Source organism: Gouania willdenowi, chromosome 3, assembly GCF_900634775.1.
Source record: "Gouania willdenowi chromosome 3, fGouWil2.1, whole genome shotgun sequence".
In the NCBI taxonomy this organism is placed as follows: domain Eukaryota; kingdom Metazoa; phylum Chordata; class Actinopteri; order Blenniiformes; family Gobiesocidae; genus Gouania; species Gouania willdenowi.
Genome location: NC_041046.1, coordinates 11,227,484 through 11,240,195, shown reverse-complemented (window position 1 = coordinate 11,240,195; position 12,712 = coordinate 11,227,484).

The following is a 12,712-nucleotide window of genomic DNA, read 5'->3' as shown; positions in this document are numbered from 1 at the left end:
ACGATAAATTATCAATAAATATCACACGACAAATCATCAATAAATATCACTTGATAAATAATCATTAAATACTGTATCACACAATAATCAATAAATGCCACACGATAAATCATCAATATCACATGATAAATAATCAATAAATATCACACAGTAAATAGTCAATAAATATCACACGATTAATAATAAATATCACACGATAAATAATCAATAAATATCACATGATAAGGAGTCAATACACATCACACGATAAACAATAAATACCACACAATAAAGAGTCAATAAATATCACACGATAAATAATCAATAAATATCTCACGATAAATAATCAATAAATATCACATGATAAATAATAAATATCACACAATAAATCATAAATAAATATCACACAATAAATCATCAATAAATACTGTATCACACAATAAATCATCAATAAATACTGTATCACACAATAAATCATCAATAAATACTGTATCACACAATAAATCGTCAGTAAATACCACACGATAAACAATCAATAAATACCACACAATAAAGAGTCAATAAATGTCACACGATAAATAATCAATGAATATCACACGATAAATAACCAATAAATATCACACAATAAATCAACAATAAATACTATATCACATGATAAATAATCAATAAATATCACATGATAAATAATCAATAAATACCACATGATAAATAATCAATAAATACCACATGATAAATAATCAATAAATACCACATGATAAATAATCAATAAATATCACATGATAAATAATCAATAAATACCACATGATAAATAATCAATAAATACCACATGATAAATAATCAATAAATACCACATGATAAATAATCAATAAGGAGGCACAGGTTAGTGATGGTCAGTGAAAGCCTCGGGTAGAGCCAGAAGAAGAAGTGGCCGAGGAGAAAGAGAAGTCTGGGCCTTTCTGCTCAGGATGCTGCCCCCATGACCTGGTTCTGGATAAACAGAAGATGATGAAAGGCATCTGAATAAAATAAAAGGTTTGTTCAAATGTACAATTCTGTGCTATTCTCCCTCTGTACTTCAGTCAGTCACTGCGTGCCTTCATCCCAGTTACTCACTGTGGGTGGAGCAGCCCTGAAATGTGGGCGTTCCTATTCAAATCTGGCTTTACGCGCATTCGCCCGTCTGCTTACGCGCTTCTAACCCTGGAATAAGTGTAGCGCCCCCATAAGGTGAAACATTATATTGCCCTAGAAATATGGACTTAGTTACTTTCAGTGTTGGGAAAGTTACTTAGTTATAGTTACTCACTACTTGTTCCAAAAAGTAATTGCGTTAGTCACTCATTACCAAGGAAAATAACTATTTGCATTACTGTTAAAAAAAAAGTTGCCATATGTCAAAGAATTCACATTTTTTAGATGTGTGTTTTGTTGTTGTGAGGTGCTTCATTAACTTTGAGTTGCTTACAACGGATGTCGACAAAGTCTTCACTCCTGGATATAATGAACACTTCACATACACGTTCTTACCTTTGACCACAATTAATTTAAAGTAGTGTTTGTATCGCCACCTTAAAAATGTCAACTTTCCATCAGACTGCTCCACGCTCGCCATCAAATCTGTAGTGTGTGTGTGTGTGTGTGTGTGTGTGTGTGTGTGTGTGTGTGTGTGTGTGTGTGTGTGTGTGTGTGTGTGTGTGTGTGTGTGTGTGTGTGTTGGCACATGAGTAAAAACACTGGCTCTGATTGGCTACCATGACACATGACACCACCTTAGCCAATCATAATCGCTCACCTTGTTTTTAACCCACCTCCTCACTACAGCTGGGTAAGAAACCAGGGATGCTTTCGGATCACAGTTTATTCAATCAATGCATGTAACGCACTGCATTTAACGTTCAGTAACGATAACGGAGTTGTAACGGCATAAAAAGTAATTAGTTAGACTACCTCGTTACTGAAAAACAAACACCGTTACATAACGCCGTTATTTTAAATGCCGTTATTCCAAACACTGGTTACTTTTGAAGCCACACGGACTCGTGCGTCGCACAGCAGCAGCAACTGAGTGATCACAGCTGCTGCTGTGCGATGAAATAAAACTCTGACAGACACAGACTTCTGTCCACGTTGGTCACAGTGATTCAGCTATTTTCATACTATGTCCAACGTAAAGTCACAGTTTGATCCAATACAGAGTGAAACAAGCTGTCATATGCAGATGAGGATGGACCACAAACTGTTCCTACACATATAATAATGAAGCTCAGCTTTTAAACAATTTATATTTAAAACTGCGTATTATGGAAGAAAATAGTTCTGTTTCACTGTAAACATCCCTCTGTATTAAAGCAGGACACGTTATATGTGGACACGTTATTGTGGTTACAGTGATGATGATGATGATGATGATGATGATGATGATGATGATGATGATGATGATGACGATGACGATGATGACGATGATGATGATGATGATGATGACGATGACTATGATGACGATGATGACGGTGATAATGCAATAATCTGATCAAATCAACCTGTTATATTGTTTATCAAGGCAAGGCAAATTTATTTATATAGCGCATTTCATACTCAAGGCAACTCAATGTGCTTTACATGATAAAACATTCAATTGTTTAAAATCAATAAGAACATTTAAAATCATCAGTAAAATCAGTAAAAATCAATTAAAATCATCAGTAAAATCATCATTACATCAACAACATGACAAAAAGTCTCTCTCTCAATCATATGCAGTAGAGAAAAAAAGTGCCTTTAACTTTGATTTAAAAATGTTCACATTAGATGCTGACTTCAGCTCTGCTGCAGTTTGTTCCACTTCTTTGCAGCATAACAACTAAAAGCAGCATCACCATGTTTACTGTGAACTCTGGGCTCCACTATCTGACCTGTGTCCATAGATCTGAGAGACCTGCTGGGTTCATACCTGACTAACATGTCACTGATGTATTCTGGACCAAACCCATTCACAGATTTATACACCAGCAGCAGAACTTTAAAGTCTATTCTGAGGCTGACTGGGAGCCAGTGTAAAGACTTTAAAACTGGAGTAATGTGTTCTGACCTCTTTGTTCTGGTTAAGACCTGAGCTGCAGCGTTCTGAACCAGCTGTAGATGTTTGATGCTCTTTTGGGGGATTCCTGTCAGAAGACCATTACAATAGTCCAGTCTGCTGGAGATAAAAGCATGGACCAGTTTCTCCTGATCTTTCTGAGTCATTAAACCTTTCACTCTGGAGATGTTCTTTAGGTGGTAGAAGCTGTTTTTGTGATAGATTTGATCTGACTGCTGAATGTAAGATCTGAGTCAATCAGAACACGTTTCAAAATAAAAGTGAATTTTATCATTTTCACAGATTTCAATGACATCTACAAGTGTTGGGAAAACTCCATGTTCTGTGATTTTTAGACAGCCCCAAAAAATGTAATTACCGCCTCCTTTCCTTTAGCCCGCCTTCATTCACACATAAGCACTTTTCGGCTCCTTACGCGCAGTGGGCGTGTCAGTAAAGCTTGAGTTTAAAAATGTAACAAATTACTTCTTTTAAAAATGTACTTAAGTACAGGTAAAATTACTGATTTAGAAATACACTCAAAAAAGTACAAGTACCCATAAAACCAACTCTATTACAGTAACGTGAGTACTTGTAATCAGTTACTTTCTACCTCTGGTTATTGTAGAATAGAGTGTGAGACAGTTGAGACGTCCTCTTACATAAATGTTAGTCTTGTCTGAACGAGCAGTAAATGTTCCCGTGGTTTGTGTCCTATCACAGCTCTGACTCTGAGTCCTGATCGTCAGTATCACATTGACCATGAACACGAGTCTAAAAATCATGTGATTATGTGTGGGATGCAGAGCAGAGTTGTGATCTTCAGTCCAGGCTCTTCAACAAATAATTGGATGATTGAAAAAAAAACCCAAAAATAAATAGTTGACTACATTCCTTCGTGACGTGACGTTTGCCGAGCTTTGTAACAGTTGTGACGGCCTGGCAGAATGAAGGATGCCCTGATTTTGTAACCACACACACACTTGCTGTCTGGATCCTCTTCATATATCATGCTTGATTGTCATTTGCTGATGTTTATTTGAGAAAGCAGCAGCTGGTCTCTTTACAGCACTTTGCTTCAGGCACAGAACCCGTCACTGAGACTCTGTATGCAAGATAGGTTGTATTTGCATAAGCCACTTAAGATGATGCATAGCATGTGTGTGTGTGTGTGTGTGTGTGTGTGTGTGTGTGTGTGTGTGTGTGTGTGTGTGTGTGTGTGTGCACAATGTGGCTGGCAGTGCGCAACTGCATTCTTGTCTGTAGTCAGTGTGTCTGTGTGCCGACAGGTCCGTCTTAAATCATGTTCCACACACACACTGACAACTGTGATCAAACCTGCACAAAAACAAACAAGGGATGTGTGTTTACCTGCAACAGCTTTACAATGGCTTGTCTTTCATCTTGCTTTTTGTGTTTTCCTTCATGCTGAAGCTGCCAGTAGTTCTCGACCATTTCATCCAACAACCCCCAAAATGAAGGTTCCAGAAACCGGGGCCCCCCCACTGTAGCTGTTGGTGGTTGAACACAGACGTGAACATTGAAGAACAGTCACGTGGAGACATCTACAGATAAGTTTCCAATGACGTCACAAATGACCCACAATTCCGTAGTCCGCCATCTTGTGTGTCACCTTTCATTGTTTACATCATGACACGATACATTTTTGTCCCCCGAAGCTTTCAAAATGACGACAAAACCGGATAAAAATAGTTAAAAGGAACAAACAATCTACAAAGATAGTTTTAATGCAATTTGCAAAGCGAGGTATTTACAGATGTTGAGTGAAATCGACAACAAAGGTCCGTACGAGGTCTGGAAAGGAGAATGGGTGTCCAACGTAGATACGTTCCCGGCCGTTTTGTATCCAGACATTGTAAACTATCAGGTGAACGGTGTACTTGCCTACACATTGGATGGGATGAAAGTCTTTGGAGTTGGAGGAGTTTTCCTCCCTATCTCCTCCCCTCACCTGTGGGGTGCCTCAGGGATCCATCCTTGGCCCTATTCCTTTTTCTTTATACATGTTCCAATTAGGTCTTTTTTTGAAAAATATGGCATTTCTTTCCATTGTTACACTGAAGACACACAAATGTATTTACTGCTAAAACTTAACTCCACTGCTCCTCCTAAGTGTTTGCTGGAATGTCTCGAGCACATGTGTCAAACTCATGGCCCGTGGGCCAAATCCGGTAAAAAAAAGCATGAAACATCTTGGAAATGACCAACCAATTCAGTTGTAGAGCTCAGTTTTCCACTTCTTATATCACATGACGGCAGTCATTTTTAATCTCAAATTGTTCAAAGAACTTTGCAAATTTTCCTAAATCTGGCAAATTTCCTCAAATTTGCAAAATCAGGGAAATTCAAGTGAACATCCTACAGGGACTGATATACTCACATACTTATATATTATTTAAACGTGGAAGTGCAAACCTTGACATATTAATGTTGAATTTTCTCTTTTTCCACATAAAATCTGGGGCCCACTTGAGCTCAATGTGTTTGACTGCCCTGTTTAGAGGAAATGAAAAGTTTGACGCCTCCTAGTTTTCGTATTTTTAATGAAAAGAAAACAGAAGTTGTAATGTTTGGACCAGCTTGCCCTCTTGTCAGTATCGATCTTGGCTGTCTGGGTCCCTACATCAAACCTGCTGCTAAAAATATAGGGGCGATTTTTGTCAGCACCCTCACTTTGAAAAATCAAATATATTCAGTGGTTAAAGCTAACTTCTTTCAACATAGAATCCTGACAAAGGTCAAGCCTTTTCTCTCCTTCAAAGACCTGGAGATGGTGACTCATGCTTTGATCTCGTCTCAGATCCACTAATGCAACAGGCTCTACTCAGAGGTTTCTGAGTCTCTACTGTCCCAGCTTCACTTGGTCCAAAATGCAAAATTGTTCATAATGTTGATTTGGGGTTCACACAGATGACTTGTTCTTATAATTAAAAAAAAAACTGAATTTTTTAGACTTGGTGAAGCATAAAACAGCACATGTGGTATATAAAGCAAGGAATTACAGTATCTATAACTAAAAAATATTCAGGGAATGTTTCATGAAAAAGAGGGAGGTTATCATTTAAGAGGGAAATCAAATCGAAAGGTTCTGTTGCATCTGTGGAGTTAAACTGTGGAACAGACTGAGAAGTGAATTTAAAATAACTTCGAGCATATTTCTGTTTGAAATTAAGAATAAAGAAATTATTCTCCAGAGGCATGTTGATAAATAATGACCACAAAGTGCTCGCTTGATATTTAGAGTAAAAAAAGTCGCAGGATATGGTTCATTATTTGAAAAGGTGGAATGTTTAATGTAAAAAACATTTATTGCATGGTTTCTGTGTGTTTATTCACATTATGGTTTTCAAAGTGTTAGTAAATTGAGACTTTGTTAATGTTTAGGTTGGGAAATGTAGAAAAAAATGAAAGGGGTAGGATCCGATAACTTTAGACTTCTTCCTACTCATTTTCGTTTATGGAAACTGAGGTGCGTTATTATTTGAAGATGCAAGATACTGTTTTGTTGTTATTTGTTGATGTTAATTTATTTTATTTCAAAGTGTTTTTAAGTTGTCATTTAAATTACTAAAATAAATAAATAAAATCAAAAGATAAACAAAAGAAAACAACAATAACACAGAATGTTCTTTAATACATATTAACGAGTAAAATCTACTCAGGTTAAAAATTCATGGAACATATTCTGCCGTGTGCTTCCATCTTGCTTCCTATCAGTTAAGATGAAAATCTATTTTCTGATGCAGCTGCATGAGGACAGATGCTTACGCATCGTTCCTCTTTCTGCTATTGGATCCATCTTATAGGCAAGGCAAGGCAAATGTATTTGTATAGCGCATTTCATACACAAGGCAACTCAATGTGCTTTACATGATAAATTGTTTAAAATCAATAAAAACATTTAAAATCATCAGTAAAATCAATTCAAATCATCAACAAACACATTACATCAACAACATGACCATAAATCTCTCTCTCAATCATACGCAGTTAAGTGCCTTTAACTTTGATTTAAAAATGTTCACATTAGATGCTGACTTCAGCTCTGCTGCAGTTTGTTCCACTTCTTTGCAGCATAACAACTAAAAGCAGCATCACCATGTTTACTGTGAGCTCTGGTCTCCACTATCTGACCTGTGTCCATAGATCTGAGAGACCTGCTGGGTTCATATCTGACTAACATGTCACTGATGTATTCTGGACCAAACCCATTCACAGATTTATACACCAGCAGCAGAACTTTAAAGTCTATTCTGAGGCTGACTGGGAGCCAGTGTAAAGACTTTAAAACTGGAGTAATGTGTTCTGATCTCTTTGTTCTGGTTAAGACCTGAGCTGCAGCGTTCTGAACCAGCTGTAGCTGTTTGATGCTCTTTTGGGGGATTCCTGTCAGAAGACCATTACAATAGTCCAGTCTGCTGGAGATAAAAGCATGGAACAGTTTCTCCTGATCTTTCTGAGTCATTAAACCTTTCACTCTGGAGATGTTCTTTAGGTGGTAGAAGCTGTTTTTGTGATAGATTTGATCTGACTGCTGAATGTAAGATCTGAGTCAATCAGAACACCAAGGTTTTTGACTTGGTCTTTAGCTTTTAAAGATCGAGACTCAAGATACTTGCTGACAGCAGTCCTCTTTTCCTTGTTACCAAAGACAATCACCTCCAAGTTTTTACTCATCCAGAAGTTTCCTTTTTCTAAGCAGTCACACAACACCTCAATGGGACCATAGTCATCTGGGTTCAGTGATAGATATAGTTGTGTGTCATCTGCGTAGCTCTGATAATCAACCTTACAGTTCTGTAAAAGTTGTCCTAAAGGAAGCATATGAAGGCTAAACAGAAGGGGTCCAAGAACAGAGCCCTGAGGAACCCCATAGGACATTGGTAATCTGTCATATTCAAAGTTTACTTTTCCATTTAGTCCAACCCATGTTTGCAATCGGTGCAACAAAATTGTATGATCTACAGTGTCAAATGCAGCACTTAGATCCAATAGAATGAGAACAGATACTTTTCCCTTTTATAGGATAACATGTTCACCAGAAACATGTGAAAGTATAAGTTTCTAACCTCCTCCTGCCTTACCAGAGAATTTATTTGATTTACTTTATCTTTGGAAATTTTGAACAATAATCCGTTAATCCCTAGGTTCCCAAGGTGGAACCACCAGGGGTACACAAATGATCATAGGGGGTAGGTGAATAAAAGAAAAAAAAATTAAACAGTGTTACAACATTGGTAACTAGAATATAAATAGAGCAGCAGTCAGGAGCCTCCATGCACACTGTAAGACTGCCCTCTAGTGGTGGCTGAGTAACAATCTCATCCAATAAGTGAAAATATGGCGAGAGCTAAATTTTTTTGTGCTAGCCAAACGTGCTTGATGCCCTTTGCTACCACGTTTGGTGAAAGTGGATTTTGTAGAACCTTAACTCCCCGGAGTCGTGCCATGGCTGAGACAGGACTAAAGTCTGAGGCGAGAGGTCTCACACAACACTGACTTCCTCATCCTGTTGGGGCTGAATTACAATTCTGCATTCCTACGACATCTGGTGGTTCCATATTGTTCTGTTCGACCTGTCACAGATGACTGAAGAAAACCCAATAACAGAGTTAGAGTCAAAGCCCTATTGATTAAACACAGGGAAAAAGCCCCATCCATGTGGTAACAGTCCAAGCAGCTGTAAAAAGGTGGAACACCTTCCAAATCAAACTCAAGGCGCCAATTTAATGGTAAATGGACTTGATTTAGGCTGGACTCTTCTCCTCTGTTGTTTCCAAATGGTGAAATATTTTCCCAACTCTGTCCTTTTCTACTTTTAAAGGTGGGATACACAGTGTAATCTTTTCAATCATTGTACTCAGCTCCAGCTCAAACTGTGCGACTCAATCGTGCACAGCTCACGATTCATGTTCTCACACTGTACACCCATACACGACACGTTGGGGTCTTGTTTCTGGAAATGCAACTTAAAAATCAGAAGAAGAACTCTGAAGCCTTGCCATTAAAACAGAAGAAGAAGAAGAAACCGGAAGTGGAGAGACACTCGCGAATCTCAGCAAAAAGCGATGAATCAGGAATTGGCTGGACAGACGAGGGCAGTGCGGTCAATTAATTTTACAGCAGCCTTACAGTGTTCACACATGTACAGTGTGAGAGGTTGAGATAAACCGGTCTGTGGCACTGCGTCAACAGTGAGACACCCTCACAAGGAGTGACTAGGATTTCAAACATGTTTGATTTTCGTGCGACCATATGATTGCTGATCTGGAGCTGGTTGTGAGGTGTTAATCGCTTCTCGTGATCCTATGTATACTACACCATGTATACTACACTATGTATACTACACCATGTATACTACACTATGTATACTACACCATGTATACTACACCATGTATACTACACCTTGTATACTACACCATGCATACTACACCATGTATACTACACCTTGTATACTACACCTTGTATACTCCACCTTGTATACTACACCTTGTATACTACACCATGTATACTACACCATGTATACTACACCTTGTATACTACACAATGTATACTACACAATGTATACTACACTATGTATACTACACAATGTATACTACACCATGTATACTACACCATGTATACTACACCTTGTATACTACACCATGTATACTACACCATGTATACTACACAATGTATACTACACCTTGTATATTACACCATGTATACTGAACCATGTATACTACACAATGTATACTACACTATGTATACTACACCATGTATACTACACCATGTATACTACACCATGTATACTACACCATGTATACTACACAATGTATACTACACCTTGTATATTACACCATGTATACTGAACCATGTATATTACACAATGTATACTACACCATGTATACTACACCATGTATACTACACCTTGTATACTACACCATGTATACTACACCATGTATACTACACCTTGTATACTACACCTTGTATACTACACAATGTATACTACATCATGTATACTACACCTTGTATACTACACCATGTATACTACACCATGTATACTACACCATGTATACCACACCATGTATACTACACCATGTATACTACTACATGTATACTACACCATGTATACCACACCATGTATACTACACAATGTATACTACACCATGTATACTACACCATGTATACTACTACATGTATACTACACCATGTATACTACACCATGTATACTACACAATGTATACTACACCATGTATACTACTACATGTATACTACACCATGTATACTACACCATGCATACTACACAATGTATACTACACCATGTATACTACACCATGTATACCACACCATGTATACTACACCATGTATACTACACCATGTATACTACACCATGTATACCACACCATGTATACTACACAATGTATACTACACCATGTATACTACACAATGTATACTACACCATGTATACTACACAATGTATACTACACCATGTATACTACTACATGTATACTACACCATGTATACTACACCATGTATACTACACAATGTATACTACACCATGTATACTACTACATGTATACTACACCATGTATACTACACCATGCATACTACACAATGTATACTACACCATGTATACTACACCATGTATACCACACCATGTATACTACACCATGTATACTACACCATGTATACTACACCATGTATACCACACCATGTATACTACACCATGTATACTACTACATGTATACTACACAATGTATACTACACCATGTATACTACACCATGTATACCACACCATGTATACTACACCATGTATACTACACCATGTATACTACACCATGTATACCACACCATGTATACTACACCATGTATACTACTACATGTATACTACACAATGTATACTACACCATGTATACTACACCATGTATACCACACCATGTATACTACTACATGATGCACGACACACGATTTAGCTGAGAGTCAAAAATTGGCTCAAAATGTGTCAAACATTGCACATTGTATGCCCGCCTTAAGAGACGTCTAAAGACTGTTCAGGGACTTGATCTGAGCCTCTCCTCTTTCTCCTTTGGCCTAGAATGAGTCATTTTATCTAAAAGCAGCTCTTAGTGAATATTTAACACAGACAATGTTGAGTGTTGTGGAATGATGAATGACATGTTTGATGTTTTAATTGAATCGTTTAAAAAATAAAATAAAACAAGAAATAAAAGCACGTCTTGCAGTACGAGATGGCAGCAAAGCTGTGGGCCATCAAACTTGAAGCCCTTGTTGCACTTACTGAGGGTTTTTCCTTGGGATGCACCGGAATGAGAAAAAGCCGAAACACCGAAAGAAATGATCATGGACGTTATTAGTGCCATTGCATTTATGGCTATAAATGTGTACTAACCTCACTAAAATGAAAACATGGCAATTGTTTAAATTAATGCTAATGCTTCAAAGAATTAATCAATTAAAAATGTATGAAAATATATATTTAGCACTACATTCTAACAATATAAAATGTTTAACTTGACCCACTCACACATTAAATAATATTGTACATACCTATAACTGCATTTAGGTTCTTGATGTAGAGCAGCTTCTCTGCTTATTTACAGTGACTCTGTGAAGGTAAGGGATGATAGATCACCTTTATTGTTACATATGTAGAGCTACTAGGGATGTCCCGATACAACTTTTTCACTTCCGATACAAAACCAATATTCCAGCCTTGATTATTGGTCGATACTGATATCGATCCGATGCGATATCAGCATAAATCATGCATATTTTTATTACTTATTTTGTAGTGTGGAATGTTGGAAAAGGCTTGATCAAGTGATGTCACTCAAACAGAGAACAATAGTCAGCAACAGTAGGTATGAGAAAAACTGACCCATTTATTATTAACCAATTGGTTACATACATTTTAATCTTCAACATATTATCTACAATATTCTACAATTGAATAAAATAAATAAAGTATCAGAAAGCTTATATTGGAGATTTTAGATGCAGTCCAATTAAATCCGATATTCGTTTTCTGGCTAATATCGGACCGATGTCCGATATCAATATCGGACTGGGACACCCCTAAGAGCTACATACATGTAATTTGTTCCCTGCATTTAACCCATCCTAAAACACAGTCATTTCAACATTATGTTTCAGTGAGAAAAGGCTATTTTCGACCAAAACATTTCTGTGGCTGAATTTTTGGTATTTCATTTTTTTATCCTACAGTGTAGATTCGTGCCTGTGTTCTACGTCGCTTTGGACAAAAGCGACGTAGTTAAATGAAATTGTAGAAATTTAGATTTTTATAAATATATGACCAAGCAGTTCCTAAGCGCTTTATCAGCTCATTGGGTGAATGGGGTCTGCATCAACGCAGGGAACTAGACTTGGCTACGCCATCCAAGTGACGCAGTAGCACGATTTAAGCACTGATGGCCTTACATTAAATAATCGCTTGTTGTATGACAAAATTACATCCAGATTTGCATCATTTCAGTACAAAAACTTTAAATATATGCAAGAATTTACAATAGCAGACTAAAAAAAGAACACAATTCACGGTACAAGGAAATAACAGCTTCCCATTAATTAATTTAAAAAATAAAATTACATTTAAAAAAAAGAAAAGAAAGAAAT